The following is a 19,268-nucleotide window of genomic DNA, read 5'->3' as shown; positions in this document are numbered from 1 at the left end:
ACAGTTCACAACAATGCAAGGGTGTGTTCGGTTCTGAAACAGCGTGGAATGGAATGGAATGGTTCCATTTCAGAGGAATGGAATGGTTACATTTTTTTCGGTAGGGAAAAATGGAGAGCGGAACAGATCAAGGTTAAACTAATCATTTGCCTCAAAATTGTAATTAGCAATTGCAAATGACATTTAATCTCAAAATCGTAATTAACAGCGCCTAATGGTGCTCTTTTAATCTAAAAATCATAATTAACATCATTTTTGTTGGGTTAGGGGAACTGGAGAGTAGATGAACATTACTGTATGATGATTGTAAGCAAACGAATTTGGTGTTTCTAAACTTTTGGCTTCGAGATCTTATGGGCTTCAACTATAGCCTACCCCAACTTGTTTGGGACTCAAAGGCTTGGTTGTTGTTGTTGTTGTAAACTTTTGGCAAGCATTAGAAAAAACCGACAGTAAACAGACAAATATCAAGGCATGTTTTGTGGATTAAGAAAATATACCATATTCATTAAAAGATCACCACCCAGTGGGCGCGTGGCCTTGTGCTTGTAGAGGCATTTAGAAGATGGGGGCGGCATCAACATACTGGCAGCCTGATCAGCCGCAGTTTTGATCTTCCTTTTGAGTAAAGGCCCTAAAGTTTCAGTCTGCATATGAATAGCAAAACAAAAGGCAGACCTCAGCAGTGATATTGAATTACTGTATGAGATAGACTGATGCATATAGTGGATGCTCTTAGCCTTTTGCACCATGAACACTAGCTATGGACAGACAAAAAAACTACTCCAGTTGACTCAGCTTTGTCTAGATACCTCCATCCCAAAGCTTAAGGCTTATTTATTTTTGAGAAATCAAAACAAGTAAAGTTTGACCAAAATTTTAGAACATTCTATCAACAAATATAATATTGTGTAGATACCGTAGGAAAATATATTTCGCAACCTATTTAATGATATTAATTTTGTATTTTGCATGTTAATGATTTTTGGTAAAAGCTTAGTCAAACATGGTATAGTTTGACTTTATAAAAATAATATAATCCCTAAGCTTTGGGATGGAGGTAGTAGTATCTAGAGCTAAAAACACATCTAGATACATCCGTATCTACAGATAGTTGAGTCAATTAATTTGGATCTGAGGGAGTATCAGATTCAGACTACATCATGGTAAGTTGGTTAAAAAAAGTTACCCCTCGGCGGTCCCTGCCCAGCTCGGCAGTGGCATTTCGCTTGTTGTGCTGCAGATCGGGCCATGCTCCTGCAGCAGGTGGGGCGCTATTCTCGTTCCCCATAGCCTCGGCACGGAACCTGGAGGTACCAACCTGATACAGAGAATATAGAGCATGGTGTCACAGAGGCTTTATGCATAAACAGCTGAAGACATGTGCTACTTTAAGCATCTTCCAGAACAGGAACAGATTGAGGATGCAGACAGACAGAGTGGATAAGCAAACGGAGTACCTGCTTTGCGGGGCTGGGGACGTAGCTCAGGCTCAGCCAACTGCCCACATGTGTGGTGGCCTTACGCTCCATTGCCCCCCCCCCCCCCCCCACCACCACCGAGGTATTTCCTTTCCTGTACAAGCTGACAAAAGATACATTGAGGATCTGCTGAAACTACAAAGGTTGCAAATGTCGACAAATAAAGGAAGAACACCCCAATCCAAGCAAAGGTAGCCCCCGCCCCCCACCCCCATCAATCACTCCCAGCGCGAGGGTGACCAGAAAGACACCCCTTCGCCCAGAATAGGAAATAGTAGATGCGCAAGATATCGAGGTGAGGAAAAAAGAACCGATCTCAAGAAAGGAAAGTGATGAGGTCTAAGACCCCGTGTGTGGCCCAATCTCGCGGATTGACTTCGAAACCAAGAGGGGAGATGGGAAAACGCGAGGAACACGAAGAACACGACGAACACGAGGAACTCCGAGACTCACGCACGCACACCAACCCGATACACCCGATACTTACCCCCGTGGCTCGATGGACCACGCCAATAGAATCACCCGGAAGAGGCACGCGGCAGAATTCCCGGTGAGAGATTGGTGTTGGAGAAAAAGAGATTGGTGAGGGAGAGAGAGTAGCTTGTACTAGAATCTCACTCAACAATATCCAAATCAACAACAAGGATGGCCTTGATTACAGAGGGATGATACCCAAGGGAGACTAAGCTCAAAGGTAGGTTTGAGTTCAAAACAAGTCTAAAGAGGTCTAGGGGCGTCCTGGGGGCTTATATAGTCTTACAAGGTGTCATGGGCCGAAAAGGTACAAGTGAAACGGTTCGGGCCGAAATAGATGACTTAAGTCGTGCAGGCCGGTCAGGGGGCCGGTCAGACCGGGCCTGGGACCGGGCAGGCCGGTTTCAGACCGGGCCTGGGACCGGGCGGCAACCGGACGAGGTTCCGAGGCCCCTGGATGGCGCCCGGATGGCACAAGCGCAAAACCCGGTTTGGGACCGGGTGGCCCGGTCAGGAGGCCGGTCAGACCGGGTCCTGGACCGGGTGGTCCGGTCAGGAGCCCGGTCAGACCGGGTTCTGGACCGGCCGGCCATCTTCTCTTCCTTGAGCTCTTCGGGCGGCTTCCGGTCCAGCTCCATGTCCATCTTCGCGTCCAGCTGCTCATCTCCTCCTCTTGACCATGGTGTGTCCTCCTCTTCGTGCTCTTGATGCTCCTTGTACCTAATGACACATAACACGTCGTCATGAGGTAGCAATCCATCCAAAGGGGTACCAAGATCAAGGGTGGTGAGGAGCGAGTTCACCTCATCATGAAGAGCTTTAACTCGGGCTCGTGTCATCGGTCCACTTGGGGGACTTGTTGGTCTTGGTGTAGCGACGTCGGTGACCGGGGCTACATCATCTCCCCCCCCCTTGGGAAAGAGTCGTCCTCGACTCTTGCACCTCCTCATCTCCATGATAGGGTGACAAGTCCGAGACGTTGAACGTGTTGCTCACCAAGTACTTGGATGCTGGTATGTCGATGACGTAAGCGTTGTCGTTGATGCGTTTGAGGACCTTGAAGGGGCCATCTCCTCTTGGCTTGAGCTTGGAGTTGCGCTCATTAGGGAACCGTTCCTTCCGAAGGTGGATCCAAACGAGGTCTCCTTCTTCGAATATCCTTGCCTTCTTCTTGGCGTTGATGCGGTTGGCTTGACGAAGAACATGTTCTTGTATGGTTGCCCTTGTCTCTTCATGTAGTTTCTTGATGGCGGCGGTGCGCTTGTCGAAGTCCATGTTGATGCGCTCGTGGAGGGGAAGCGGAAGTATGTCGAGTGCCGTGTAAGGTTCGAAGCCATAGACGACCATGAAGGGGCTCCTTGACGTAGTCTTGTGCTTGGCGCGGTTGTAGGCGAACTCGGCGTGAGGAAGGCACTCCTCCCATGACTTCAAGTTTTTCTTCACGAGAATGCGTAGGAGGGTGGAGAGGCTTCGATTGACCACTTCCGTTTGGCCATCCGTTTGCGGGTGTGATGATGATGAGAACAAGAGCTTGACTCCAAACTTCGCCATGAGCGACTTCCAAAGATAACTCATGAACTTGACGTCTCGATCCGACACAATGCTTTGCGGTACTCCATGTAGGCGGACAATTTCCCTGAAAAACAATGAAGCAATGTGTGAAGCATCGTCGCTCTTATGGCAAGGTATGAAATGAGCCATCTTAGAGAATCTATCCACTACAACAAAGATGGAATCATGACCATGCTTAGTGCGAGGCAAGCCTAGAACGAAATCCATGCTAATATCGGTCCATGGTGCATAAGGAATAGGCAATGGGGTGTAAAGACCATAAGGTTTGGAGGTAGACTTAGCTTGTAAGCATGTTGTGCACCGACGGCAAAGGCGCTCCACATCTCGCTTCATCTTTGGCCAATAGTAGTGGGTTGAGAGCATGGCATATGTCTTGTCACGTCCAAAGTGACCCATAAGACCACCTCCATGTGACTCTTGCAAAAGCAATTTTCGAAGCGAAGACTCGGGAATGCAAATCTTGTTAGCTTTGAACAAATAGCCATCATGCAAATAGAAATCATCCACTCCTCGTTCAACGGAACACTTCTCAAAAATTGGAGCAAAAAAAGAATCGGAAGGATAGAGTTCTTTGATCTCTTCAAGTCCCAAAACATGAAAATCCAAACGAGTTAGCAAAAGGGTGTTTTTGCGGGAAAGAGCATCCGCCACAACATTGTCCTTGCCCTTCTTGTATTTGATCACATATGGGAAGGACTCAATGAACTCGACCCATTTTGCATGTCGTTTGTTCAAGTTGTGTTGGCTTTTCAAATATTTCAAGGACTCATGGTCGGAATGAATGATAAACTCTTTTGGCCAAAGATAGTGTTGCCAAACTTCAAGAACACGAACCAAAGCGTAGAGCTCCTTGTCATATATAGGATAGTTGAGGCGTGCGCCATCTAACTTCTCACTATAGTATGCCACGGGTTTGCCCTCTTGCATAAGAACACCACCAATACCAAGCCCACTTGCATCACACTCAATCTCAAAAGTTTTGGCAAAATTTGGAAGAACAAGAAGAGGAGCTTCGGTAAGGCGTTTCTTCAACTCATCGAAAGCATTTTGTTGGGCCTTGCCCCAAACAAACGGAACATTCTTTTTGGTAAGCTCATTCAAAGGGCAAGCAATGGTGCTAAAGTCTTTCACAAAGCAGCGGTAAAACCCGGCAAGTCCATGGAAGCTTCGGACTTGACCAACATTTGTAGGGGTAGGCCAATTGTGGATGGCCTCCACCTTGGAAGAATCAACTTCAATCCCATTAGCGGAAACCACGAAACCAAGAAAAACCAATTTGTTTTGAGCAAAGGTGCACTTGGGGAGGTTAGCATAAAGCTTTTCATGACGCAAGATGCACAAGACTTCTCTCACATGTTGCACATGGTACATGAGGGTTTTGCTATAAATAAGAATATCATCGAAGTAGACAACCACGCTCTTGCCAATGAGAGGACGCAAGATGTGATTCATGAGGCGCATGAAAGTTGATGGAGCATTGGAAAGACCGAAAGGCATAACGAGCCATTCATAGAGACCGAGTTTGGTCTTGAATGCCGTTTTCCATTCATCACCAATAGCCATGTAGATTTGATGGTAACCACTACGCAAATCGACTTTAGAGAAAATCGTGGCACCACTAAGTTCATCAAGCATGTCGTCTAAATGCGGAATGGGATGGCGGTAACGGACGGTAATGGCATTGATGGGGCGACAATCCATACACATCCGTTGCGTCTCATCCGGTTTAGGCACAAGAATCACGGGAACCGCACAAGGGCTAAGGCTTTCGCGGACGTACCCTTTGGCGAGGAGATCTTGAATTTGGCGGTTGATCTCCTTGGTCTCTTCGGGGTTGGTGCGGTAGGCGGCACGGTTTGGGAGCGGAGCGCCGGGTATGAGGTCGATACGGTGTTCTATGCCTCGGAGTGGTGGTAGTCCATGAGGGAGCTCGTCGGGGAAGACGTCTTGAAATTCCTGCAAAAGAGACAACAAAGACGGAGGAATGTTGGTTAAGTCGTTAGCCGCCGACGAGGGTCCCTTGCATATGAGCACATAGTGCAATATGGTGGATGGGTTCTCTTGGAGTTCTCTCCACTCACTCTTGGTGGCTAGAAGGACACTCTTGGACTCACTCATATATGGCTTGTGGCGCTCACTATCTTTGTGGTGGGTCGCTCCCTCTCCTCTCATCTCACCATGGTTGGTGCGGAGTTGTGCCCACGCTAAAGCCTTCGCATTATCCGCGATGATTTGGCTAGGAGTCATCGGGCGTAACTCGAACTTCTTGTCGTTGACCTTGAAGGTGTATGTGTTGGAGAGTCCATCATGTATAGCCTTCTTGTCATATTGCCAAGGGCGGCCAAGCAACATGTGGCACACCGTCATGGGTACCACGTCACACTCAATAGTGTCCTCATAAGGTCCAATCTTGAAAGTGACGGTGACGGTATGTTGTATCTTGACGTTGCCCTTGTCACTCAGCCATTGCATATGGTAGGGGTGAGGATGCTTGCGGAGAGTGAGGTTGAGCTTGTCACACAACTCGGTGCTCGCAAGGTTATGGCAACTTCCACCATCTATGATGACCTTGATCGACTTGCCACCAATTCCGGCACGGGTTTGGAAGATGTTGCACCGTTGCTCTTCCATAGCATGAGGTTGTGTGGTTAGCACCCTTGTGACCACAAGTGAGGGACTTGGGTCATGCTCACATAAGAGAGGATCTTCTCCACATTCTTGCTCATAAGCTTCTTCACTTTCCACGGCTGCTTGCACAAGGGCTTCATATTCATCTTCATCTAGTGTCTCGATGTCACCATTCTCCATAGTGATCATAACCTTGGTGTTCTTGCACTCAAATGATTTGTGACCTTGGGTGCCACACTTGAAGCAAGTGACACTAGAGGGTCCCGTGGATGCCTTAGAGGAGGCGGTGGAGGAGACCGTTTGCTTCATGCGACTTTGGATAGTCGGTTTCTTGGATGGTGTAGAGGATGCGTCGGCCTTGGCACTTGTAGCATGAGGAGTTGATGTAGCGAGCTTGGAGGAGAAATAGGACTTGGCCTTGGAGTACTTGATATCCTCAATCACTTGGCGCTCGGCCTTCGATGCTTGGTGGACTAACTCAACCATGTTGGAGTAGGGTTGGAACTCGACGATCCTCTTGATGGGGTACGTGAGGCCATTGAAGAAGCGAGCAATGGTTTGCTCCTCAGATTCTTGGATGTTGGCTCGCATCATAGTGAGCTCCATCTCCTTGTAGAACTCCTCAACGGTCTTGGTGCCTTGCTTCAACTTTTGGAGCTTGTTGAAGAGGTCGGTCATGTAGTGCGTTGGGACAAAGCGAGCATGCATCTCCTTCTTCATATCTTCCCAAGTGTCAATTGGAGGTTCACCCTTCTCTTCTCGAAGAGTGAGGACTTGCTCCCACCAAGTGTTGGCGTAGTCTTCAAACTCGAGTGATGCCATAGCCACTTTCTTGGCACCGGAGTAGTTGTGGATGCGGAAGATCTTGTCCACCTTGAGTGCCCATGAGAGGTAGGCTTCGGCGTCGTCTTCACCTTTGAACTTGGGCATGTTGAACTTGAGTTTGCCATACATGTTCTCTTCATCCTCCAACTTTCTTCTACGAGGAGGGGCGCCGTCATCTCTTGCGGCTAGAGGAGGGATAGGAGGTCTTCTACGGCCAACCATAGCATTGGGTTGGCGTTCAAGATGAACGCTTGCTTCACTTGGTTCACGGTGAGGATGTGGTTGAAGATCTTGTCGCGGTTGAGGACGATGCTCAATGTTGGGTCTCTCATCTTGATCATGGTGTAGTTCTCCTCGTCCACGTTGGTCATGGCGAGGGTGGCGACGGAGATCTCGCCGAGGTTGATCTTGAGGACCTTGGTCTTGGGGATGGCCATCACGCCCATGGTGGGCATGGCGATCCGCTTGGTGATGATCTTGTTGTAGGACTTGGTCTTGTGGAGGACGCTCATGTGGACGAGCATGGCGATGTATTTCTCCACGCCTAGAGTTGGAGCGGGAGTGTTCATGACGAGCATGTGAGCGATGATGTCAATGATGGTCTTCATGCCTTGAGGAAGAGCTTGAGGACGAAAGGCCACCATGAGAGTAATAGTCTTGTGGCGAGCTTGATGAAGAGGAAGTAGAGCGGTGTCGACGATGACGACCCAAGTTGGTGATGGCGCGCTCGAGGCTATCCATGCGCCGCTCCATGTTGGCATTATTGGCCGCCATTTGGCCATTCAAGTTGTCCGTAGCTTCACGAAGAAGGGCCAAGTCTTGGTTCACGGCGGAGAAGTTGTGAGCCACCTCATCGTATTGCTCATCGATGCGCGTCTCGGAGAGGGAGAGTTGCTCCTTGAACTCTTGTCGTTGCGTCCATAGGTTGTGTTGAGTAGCCAACCTCTCGGTGTTGCGGAGGATCTCTTCATCCCTATTGGTATCTCTGTTCCTATCCATGATGCAAAGACAAGAACTATGTTGTGTATGTTAGTGGAAGGAGACTACCTCGCACTCTTACCAAGGTAAGATAGTATTGAGGCAATCCACCAAACCGAAAGCAAGATCAAGTGTATCGGGAACACACGCAAAACCACACGCAAAAGCTAGCAAATATGGTGTTAGGCGAGTGTTGTGGAAAGCCAAAAGACAAATCCAAGATCGAGTATGTTGTTAAAAGTGGGTGAGGACCAAAAATCCCAATGTCAATGTGAAGATCACTATAAACACGGAAAAAGTTGTGGAACACACACACGAGATAAGCGGGGTTAGTGCGACCAAAAGTGAGCGGAAAAGTGTATGTAGAAGTGCTCGGTGTCACACTAACACAAGGAGAGCCAAAGCTTTGGTTGCAAAGGAAGAGACAACAAGATTCACACGCGGCCTCTCTTCTCCTATCTCTCTTTGCTTAAAAGCTTTTTCTCTTTTGTATATGGTGGCACTTGCACTCGTTTGTATCTTTGGTGGCACGTGGACACTTTTGTATGTATGGGTGTATGGATGTATGGATGTATGGATGTATGGATGTATGGTGCTACTCGCACTCTTTTTGTGTTTTTGGGGCTTTTTCACGCACTATGTTAGCGTTAGCCTCGCTTTTGCTATCTTGCCACACGAGTGTTTGCTTGGGTGCCTTACTCAACGCGACACACACACCTCACAATGCGGGGCCACGTGCAATGTCTCGCAACACTAGACAAGCAATGCTCGATGGGATATATCGCAAAAGGAAGAGGGGTTACAAGGTGAAAGCTGCAAGTTATACCTGCGATGGTGATGGTGGTGGTGGTGGTGGTGGTGGTGGAAATCGCTGGAAGACGAGGTCGAAGGAGGGGGCGTTGCTGCGCCCGGTCTGGAGCCCGGTTGGACCGGCTCCTGGACTGGCCTGGCCGGTTGCACGGCCGGTCGACCGGATTCTGGGCTGGCCCGGCCGGTCTGTAGCCCGGTTGACCGGCTGCTCAACCGGATTTCGCGGGCTGGAGCTTTCTCTCTCCTGTTCTTCCCCAAACCAAAACCAAATCGACCAAATCGAAGGGAAACGATGGAATTGGAGGCTAAAAGTTGGGGAAATAGTAGATCAAGCACAACAACACCAGATCCACGGACCAAAACCACTCAAAACGCAACCAAATCACAGATCGGTCAAGAGGCAATTTGGGGCTATTTTTAGGGATTTTTTGGAAAATTTTCTAGGAACGAAATCGGGTGGGTGGGAGGTCAAATCCGCGATAACCAAGAGCTCTTGATACCATATGATGAGGTCTAAGACCCCGTGTGTGGCCCGATCTCGCGGATTGACTTCGAAACCAAGAGGGGAGATGGGAAAACGCGAGGAACACGAAGAACACGACGAACACGAGGAACTCCGAGACTCACGCACGCACACCAACCCGATACACCCGATACTTACCCCCGTGGCTCGATGGACCACGCCAATAGAATCACCCGGAAGAGGCACGCGGCAGAATTCCCGGTGAGAGATTGGTGTTGGAGAAAAAGAGATTGGTGAGGGAGAGAGAGTAGCTTGTACTAGAATCTCACTCAACAATATCCAAATCAACAACAAGGATGGCCTTGATTACAGAGGGATGATACCCAAGGGAGACTAAGCTCAAAGGTAGGTTTGAGTTCAAAACAAGTCTAAAGAGGTCTAGGGGCGTCCTGGGGGCTTATATAGTCTTACAAGGCGTCATGGGCCGAAAAGGTACAAGTGAAACGGTTCGGGCCGAAATAGATGACTTAAGTCGTGCAGGCCGGTCAGGGGGCCGGTCAGACCGGGCCTGGGACCGGGCAGGCCGGTTTCAGACCGGGCCTGGGACCGGGCGGCAGCCGGACGAGGTTCCGAGGCCCCTGGATGGCGCCCGGATGGCACAAGCGCAAAACCCGGTTTGGGACCGGGTGGCCCGGCCAGGAGGCCGGTCAGACCGGGTCCTGGACCGGGTGGTCCGGTCAGGAGCCCGGTCAGACCGGGTTCTGGACCGGCCGGCCATCTTCTCTTCCTTGAGCTCTTCGGGCGGCTTCCGGTATAGCTCCATGTCCATCTTCGCGTCCAGCTGTTCCTCTCCTCCTCTTGACCATGGTGTGTCCTCCTCTTCGTGCTCCTGATGCTCCTTGTACCTAATGACACATAACACGTCGGCATGAGGTAGCAATCCATCCAAAGGGGTACCAAGATCAAGGGTGGTGAGGAGCGAGTTCACCTCATCATGAAGAGCTTTAACTCGGGCTCGTGTCATCGGTCCACTTGGGGGACTTGTTGGTCTTGGTGTAGTGACGTCGGTGACCGGGGCTACATCAGAAAGAGCATTACTAGTACTACCTAATCCGCTTGGTCTAGATGCAGCTTGCCCCTCCAAGCTGGATGCCTGGACGGTGGAGGCGAAAGGAGGGGATCGAGCTAGCGGCTTGCATCCGTCGGCTGTCGGCACTCGATCGGGAGAGACAAAGGGGGCTACATAATGGGGAGGGGTGATACGTCTCTGATGTATCGATAATTTCTTATGTTCCATGCCACATTATTGATGATATCTACATGTTTTATGCATACTTTATGTTGTATTTATGCGTTTTCCGGAACTAACCTATTGACAAGATGCCGAAGGGCCAGTTCCTGTTTTCTGCTGTTTGTGGTTTCAGAAATCCTAGTAAGGAAATATTCTCGGAATCGGACGAAATCAACGCCCAGCATCTTAGGATCACGCGAAGCTTCCAGAACACCCGAGAGAGGCCAGAGGGGGCCACAGGCCCACCAGATGGTAGGCCGGCGCGGCCTGGGGGTGGCCCACGCCCCCCTAGCGTGTCGTCGCCTCGTTGACCTTCTGACGCCGCCTCTGCGCCTATAAGAAGCCCCTCGACCTAAAACCTCGAGACGGAAAAGCCACGGTACGAGAAACCATCCAGAGCCGCCGCCATCGCGAAGCCAAGATCTGGGGGACAGGAGTCTCTGTTCCGGCACGCCGCCGGGACGGGGAAGTGCCCCCGGAAGGCTTCTCCATCGACACCACCGCCATCTTCATCACCGCTGCTGTCTCCCATGAGGAGGGAGTAGTTCTCCATCGAGGCTCGGGGCTGTACCAGTAGCTATGTGGTTAATCTCTCTCCTATGTACTTCAATACAATGAACTCATGAGCTGCCTTACATGATTGAGATTCATATGAGTTTTGTATCACTATTCATCTATGTGCTACTCTAGTAATGTTATTAAAGTACTCTATTCCTCCTGCATGGTGTAAAGGTGGCAGTGTGTGCATCATGTAGTACTTGGCGTAGTTTATGATTGTGATCTCTTGTGGATTATGAAGTTAACTATTACTATGATGGTATTGATGTGATCTATTTGGTTATGTTGATCTATCTTGCACTCTAAGGTTATTTAAATATGAACATTGAATATTGTGGAGCTTGTTAACTCCGGCATTGAGGGTTCGTGTAATCCTACACAATTAGTGGTGTTCATCATCCAACAAGAGATTGTAGAGTCTAGCATCTATCTATTTATTCTGCTATGTGATCAATGTTGAGAGTGTCCACTAGTGAAAGTATGATCCCTAGGCCTTGTTCCTAAATACTGCTGTTATCACTGCTTGTTTACAGTTCTACTGCATTTGTACTGTCCGCAATATTACCACCATCAACCACACGCCAGTCCTGGGCAAAGCACTTTTCTGGTGCCGTTGCTACTGCTCATACTTGTTCATACCACCTGTATTTCACTATCTCTTCGCCGAACTAGTGCACCTATTAGGTGTGTTGGGGACACAAGAGACTTCTTGCTTTGTGGTTGCAGGGTTGCATGAGAGGGATATCTTTGACCTCTTCCTCCCTGAGATCGATAAACCTTGGGTGATCCACTTAAGGGAAACTTGCTGCTGTTCTACAAACCTCTGCTCTTGGAGGCCCAACACTGTCTACAAGAATAGAAGCTCCCGTAGACATCAAGCACTTTTCTGGCGCCGTTGCCGGGGAGGATGATGCGGGGTGGCTTTCGGACACCTCCGCCTCAAGACCGTCAAGTGCAACCCCGCCTATCGTCGACGCTACACCATGGCCAAAGAGTCCCCCAAGTGGACCTTCAACCCTAAACCACGCTACACGCGACAAGGTGAACTCCTTCCTCTCGATACTCGACCTCGTCAATACCTTGAATGGAATGCTACCTCATATCGGTGTGCTACATATCATTAGGTACAAGAATCATCGGGGAACCGGAAAGGAGGAACACCCATGGTGCAAGGAAGCGAGGGAAGGGAAGAGGAGCCATTCATCATGGTGCAAGGAAGAAGGAAGAAGGAAGAAGAAGAAGAGAAGAAGGAAGAGGGAGGAGGAGGCCCAGCCGGCCCAGAGTCCGGTCCGACCGGGCCCCAGACCGACCTGCCCGGTTGGCGACCGGTCGACCGGCTCCACAACCGGACCGCCCGGTCCCAGGCCCGGTCTGACCGGCCCCAGACCGGATCCGACGGGAACTACCCACCAAACTGCCTAAGTTACCCACTTATGTACCTTTTCGCCATGTGTTGTCTTGTAGGCCTATATAGACCCAATACACCCCCCTTACCTCTTTAGACTTGTTTTGAACTCAAACCTAACTTTGAGCTTAGTCTCCCTTGGGTATCATCCCTCTGTAATCAAGGCACCTTAGTTGTTGACTTTGAACTTGTTGAGTGAGATTCTAGTACAAGCTACTCTCTCTCCCTCACCAAGTTCTTCCTCTCCAACTCCAATCTCTCCCCGGGGAATTCTACCGCGAGTCTCTTCCTCGGAGATTCTATTGGCGTGGTCCATCGAGCCACGGAGGTAAGCATCGGGTGTATCGGGTTGTGTGTGTGCGTGAGTCTCGGAGTTCCTCGTGTTCATCGCGTTCTTCGTGTTCCTCGCGTTTTCCCATCTTCCCCCTTGGTTTCGAAGTCAATCCGCGAGATCGGGCCACACACGGGGTCTTAGACCTCATCATATGGTATCAGCAGCCTTTGGTTTCCGCGGATTTGACCCCCCACCCATCCAATTTCGTCTCTGAAAATTTTCCCCAAAAATCCCCAAAAATAGCCCTAATTTGCCTTTGGACGGATCTGCGATTTCGTTGCGTTTTGAGTGGTTTTAGTCCATGGATTTGATGTTGGAGTGATTGATCTACGTTTTCCCCATCTTTTCCCCATCGATTCCATCCGATTTTGAGCAAATCTGAGCAAGTTTTGTGCGAGTTCCGTGAAGAACAGCTTCTTCAAGCTCGCGGCCGACCTCCCGTTGACTTCTCCGCCTGGCCCATCCCGCCGCCGCTTGACCCGCTCCCTGGCCCACCACGCGCCGCCACTCCCCGCGCCCACGCCCAGGCCTCCGCGCCCACGCCGCCTGGCCACCTCGCAGCGCACAGCCGCCGGCCTCCTCGCGCCCGGCGCCGCACGCGCTCGGCCCGGCCGCCGCCTTCTGCAGCCGCGCTCGCCCGCCTTGGCCTGCTCCACGCCACCCACCAGGCCGCCTGGCCCATCAGCGCGCACGCCTGCGCCCAAGCTGCAGCCCGCCTCGCACTCCCGCTGCGCGCGCCCGCCCACCAACGCCGGCCGACACCAACCAGGCCGCCCGCCCTTGGCTCCATCGCTGCAGCACCACCGGCCCCGCCTCCACTCAGACGATCTTCCTCCGGCCAGGCCACCATCCTGCTCGAGCCGCCGTTCAATCCACGCAGTAGCCAAGCGCAGCACCGCTCGCCTCCGCGTCAAGCGCCTCCACCAGCAGCCGACCAGGCCGCCGCTCGCCCACTTTCCGCTCGCGCGCAAGCAGGCCACCACGCATCAGCAACTCCACGCACATATCTCCAATTCCACCTAACTGCAGCTTTGCCCAGCTCAATTTCCGCGCTGCTCCTCTGTTTTCACTTCGCGCAGAAATCGCCTTGTCCGGTCAGACCGGATTTCTGACCGGGCCGTCCGGTCTGAAACCGGGGCTCAGACCGGTGCCATCCGGACCAAGTCCAGGGGCCCATCCGGTTCCAGATCCGGTTCTGGACCGGGCCGGCCGGTCCCAGGTCCGGTTTGACCGGGTTCTGGACCGGGTTTGACCCAGTTTTCGCCCATTTTGACTCCACTTTTTGCTCCAAATTTTGACAACTTTCCGGCGCCCGTTTGACCCCAAACTTTCACAGTTACCCCCTTTCATCTTAACTCTAATTTTGACACCGTTTCCGAAATTTTTTTGACTCCAAAATTTTGACACCTTCGATCGCTCGTCGTGACCCAAATTTTCGGGCATTGACTTATTTTGCCCGGTTTCCGTTTTGGAGTGCAAGGATTGTCTTTCGAGCTTCCGCGTCTACATCAACACCGCGGCGACACCTTCGGCACCCCGGACTCCGGCGCAACTACGACACCATCGTCGCCATCCTCGCAAGTTGTGTGTTACGACACCGCCTAACTTTTCATCTAGGTATAACTTGCTCCCCACCGTGTAGCCCATCTTCCTTTTGCGATCTATCCTACGAGCATTGCTTATCGAGTGTTGCGAGACATTGCACGTGGCCCCGATTGTGAGGTGTGTGTGTCGTGTGGAGTAAAGCTTCTAAGCAAAACTCGTGTGGCAAGATAGCAAAAGCGAGCTAACGCTAACATAGTGCGAGAAAAAGCCGCCAAAATACAAAAAGAGCACAAGTGTGCATAGTGCCATCATATATACCAAAGTGTACAAAGCGCCACCATAGATACAAAAGAGTGCAAGTGCCACCAAATACAAAAGAGGGAAAAGCTTTTAAGCAAAAGAGAGAAAAAGAGAAGAGAGGCCGCGTGTAAATCTTGTTGTCTCTTCGTTGCAACCAAAGCTTTGATCTCTTCTTGTGTTAGTGTGACATCGAGCACCCTTGCTTAAGGGCTTCATACACTTTTCCGCTCATTCCTTGGTCGCACTAACCCCGTTCATCTCGTGTGTGTGTTCCATATCTTTTCCGTGTTTCTAGTGATCATCGCTTTGACATTTGATTTCGTTGGACTTCACCCACTCTTAACAACAAACTTGATTTCGGATTTCGTCTTTTGGCTTTCCACAACACTCGCCTAACACCATATTTGCTAGCTTTTGCGTGTGATTTTGCGTGTGTTCCCGATACACTTGATCTTGCTTTCGGTTTGGTGGATTGCCTCAATACTATCTTACCTTGGTAAGAGTGCGAGGTAGTCTCCTTCCACTAACATACACCATATAGATCTTGTCATGCTAACATGTATAGCGACGAAGAAGATACGGAGGAGTACACGGAGCACTTCGAGGAGGATACCTCTTCAAGCACCGCGGATGTGGAGGAACATGTGGAGCTCGACACCGACTATGGCTCCGCGAGCATCACCGGCATGACCGACATCGAGGAGCTCTACACCGACAATGGCTCCTCAAGCATGGACGACATGGTGGAGCACCACCTTGAGGACGACATCGAGGAGCTCTACATCGACAATGGCTCCTCAAGCATGGATGACATGGTGGAGCACCGCCACGCCTACGACATCGACACCATGGCGGAGCCTCACCTACGCTCCACGATGAGCAACGACGATGCTCCTACATACCCCTACTTGGCAAATGGAGCTACATATGAAGATGGAGGACCTCCACGAGGGCACCATCATAGGGATCGTCAAGGGCGACCCCATCATGAGCGTCATCGACATACTTCTCCATGCTCCACAAGACGCCACCATGAGAGTGCTTATGCACACGATCGTCGACCTCACGTACATCATATGGAGCAACAAGAGCGTCCCCAACATGATCGTCATCGACACTCTTCTCCAAGCTCCACAAGGCGCCGCAAGCAACATGCCAAGTCGCATGAGCCATCATCTAGGCATGGCAAGGACCGTCATCGACATACGTCACCACATGAGCTTCGCCGCCACAAGCCACTTCATGATCGCCATCGACCAACATCTTCCACGAGTCTTCGACGACACCACGCAAGCCATGGTGATGATACACGAAGACGAGAGCCTCGACATGAAGGCGACAAACACCATGATAGGATGCCTACCACTCCAAGGATAGCAAGTGCACCTCGAGCATACCTTCCTCATAAGGCGACTTCCACCTCTTGTGCCACCACCACAATGGCCCCTACCTCGTCACATGCCTATGGACTCCGATGCTACAAGTGCAAGCAACAAGACCACCCTCCACGGGAATGTCCCAATCTCCTATGTGAGGTGTGCAAGGCCAAGGGTCACGTGGCATGGCAATGCACAACGCCAAGCGCCAAGAAGCTCTACTTCGACGAGCTCAACACACAAGTCTCCAAGATGCCCATCGCGCCTACACTTCAAGATGAAGATCGCCAAGGTCAACTCAAGGTTGATGTGGATCCGAGCCTAGCTCTCTACTACACCACGACGCCACCGCTTGAGGATGACTTGGGAGGCGTTCTCCCTTCACCTACGGAGGCGCATGGAGTTGAGATGGTTGAGCATGGGAATTTCCCTTCAACCAAGGAGGCGCATGGAGATGAGAAAGTCGAGCCTACTCCCCTATGCTTCATTGATGAGTTGGTACCAATCCCATGTGAGAATGAGAGCCACTTAGCCCACTTGAGTGAGAGTGATAGTGAGTTGAGCGACTTCCACCCCATATGTGAGTTTGAGTGCTTCCATTTGGAGGACATGAGTGATACACTAAGTGAGTTGAGAGAGGTAGATGATAGGTCCATGGAGGACATTACATTTGCTAACACATTAACCTCTCCCTCTATTGTGTCTTCTTATGTTGCTCTAGGTTCCACGGAGGACGAGTTCCCGATCATGGAGAAGATGTACATGGTGCATGACGATGATGATATCTCACCATGCTTGCTCCAAGATGGACATGTCGACCACATGGTTCCTCCTACTTCCACCACACCTACTTCACATGAGTCGGCCTACAAAGGTAACAACATAGGTGTTGGTGATGCCATGATCCCACTAGTGGACATGATGACTCATGAATGCATGCATGATCTTGATGACCCATTTGCTACGTCACATGCTACTTTCACTTTCCCATGTGATGCTTTGCTTGATAACATTGTTGATCATGTGGAATTGAGTGTTTGTGATACCATGACCATGCCATGCTATGAGAGCTTCAATTTTTCCACCATTGCTTGCAATATGTCGACCACTTGCTCTTTACCATGTATTGCTTGCAATGATAATGACAATGATAACATGTTCCGCATGCTTTGCCCCAAATGTTTACACCATTCCATGATCATTGCATCCAAGATTGTGAACAATTGCTCTTTCTTATGCTTGGTATGCAAGAATGCTTATTTCATTGTCCATGAGATGGCCCCCATAGCCTTCTCCATTTTTGATGATCATGAGTACCCACATACCACACATGCACCTTCATGCCATTTGCACTATCGCCATGCTTTTCATACTATCTTGCTTGACACTAATGGTGATGTGCACAAGTCTTGGAACATCATGATGGATGATGTGTTCCTTTACCATGCACACACGCTTTTTGTTCTATTCATTGTGTGTATAGGTACCCGAATGACAACTTCCACCGCTACGGAGCATGAGCTCACGAAACGCGCAATTGAGAGCTACCCCAACAAGGACCTAACCCGCGGGAATCACACCAAAGGGTATGTTCCCACAAGCCTTCGCCCTCATGTGTTTCCGACTTGCCTTGTCGAGTTTCCGGTTTGGTCCAACTCCTCGTCGCCCCTTTTGCCTCTTATGCAACTTATCTTGAAACATCTTGTTGGCACAATGATTGTTGTATGCCTTGATGTTATCATCATACACTCCGAGAATCTCAAGGACCATGTCATACATGTGAGAGACACCTTATGCATCTTGTGCCACATGTCACACAAAAAGTTGCTCTTCTTTGGATTTCTCATGTCATCTTTGGCATTTGCAATGGATTCTTTCACACTTGAGGACACCCATACTCGGCTCAAGCCAACCATACTCTCCCAAGTTCGAAGTCTCCATCGCTTTGCCATTGCACATAACAATTTTGCCCCAAATTTTGCCGCCGACACTTGCCTTTTGTTTGTTCCACTTGTTTGGGACAATGCTACACCACACATTTTTGGACACCATACAACTCTTATATGCACAAATTTTTGCCTTTCCACATGTTGGATACACCCACACTCTTTTGGTTCCCATTTTGGTCAAATGCCTCTTGGAGCTTTCCCTTCGCAAGTGGTTTTTCTCCAAGTTCTTCTTCGACCGCGACTACCCAACTCTACATGGGACAACCGTCATGGACTACCTCTTCGATGAGGAGAAACAAGAGTCGAGGACGACTCTTCCCCAAGGGGGGGGAGATGATGCGGGGTGGCTTTCGGACACCTCCGCCTCAAGACCGTCAAGTGCAACCCCGCCTATCGTCGACGCTACACCATGGCCAAAGAGTCCCCCAAGTGGACCTTCAACCCTAAACCACGCTACACGCGACAAGGTGAACTCCTTCCTCTCGATACTCGACCTCGTCAATACCTTGAATGGAATGCTACCTCATATCGGTGTGCTACATATCATTAGGTACAAGAATCATCGGGGAACCGGAAAGGAGGAACACCCATGGTGCAAGGAAGCGAGGGAAGGGAAGAGGAGCCATTCATCATGGTGCAAGGAAGAAGGAAGAAGGAAGAAGAAGAAGAGAAGAAGGAAGAGGGAGGAGGAGGCCCAGCCGGCCCAGAGTCCGGTCCGACCGGGCCCCAGACCGACCTGCCCGGTTGGCGACCGGTCGACCGGCTCCACAACCGGACCGCCCGGTCCCAGGCCCGGTCTGACCGGCCCCAGACCGGATCCGACGGGAACTACCCACCAAACTGCCTAAGTTACCCACTTATGTACCTTTTCGCCATGTGTTGTCTTGTAGGCCTATATAGACCCAATACACCCCCCTTACCTCTTTAGACTTGTTTTGAACTCAAACCTAACTTTGAGCTTAGTCTCCCTTGGGTATCATCCCTCTGTAATCAAGGCACCTTAGTTGTTGACTTTGAACTTGTTGAGTGAGATTCTAGTACAAGCTACTCTCTCTCCCTCACCAAGTTCTTCCTCTCCAACTCCAATCTCTCCCCGGGGAATTCTACCGCGAGTCTCTTCCTCGGAGATTCTATTGGCGTGGTCCATCGAGCCACGGAGGTAAGCATCGGGTGTATCGGGTTGTGTGTGTGCGTGAGTCTCGGAGTTCCTCGTGTTCATCGCGTTCTTCGTGTTCCTCGCGTTTTCCCATCTTCCCCCTTGGTTTCGAAGTCAATCCGC

This window comes from Lolium perenne, chromosome 1, assembly GCF_019359855.2.
Source record: "Lolium perenne isolate Kyuss_39 chromosome 1, Kyuss_2.0, whole genome shotgun sequence".
NCBI classification, from domain to species: domain Eukaryota; kingdom Viridiplantae; phylum Streptophyta; class Magnoliopsida; order Poales; family Poaceae; genus Lolium; species Lolium perenne.
This window is presented reverse-complemented; position numbering follows the sequence as displayed.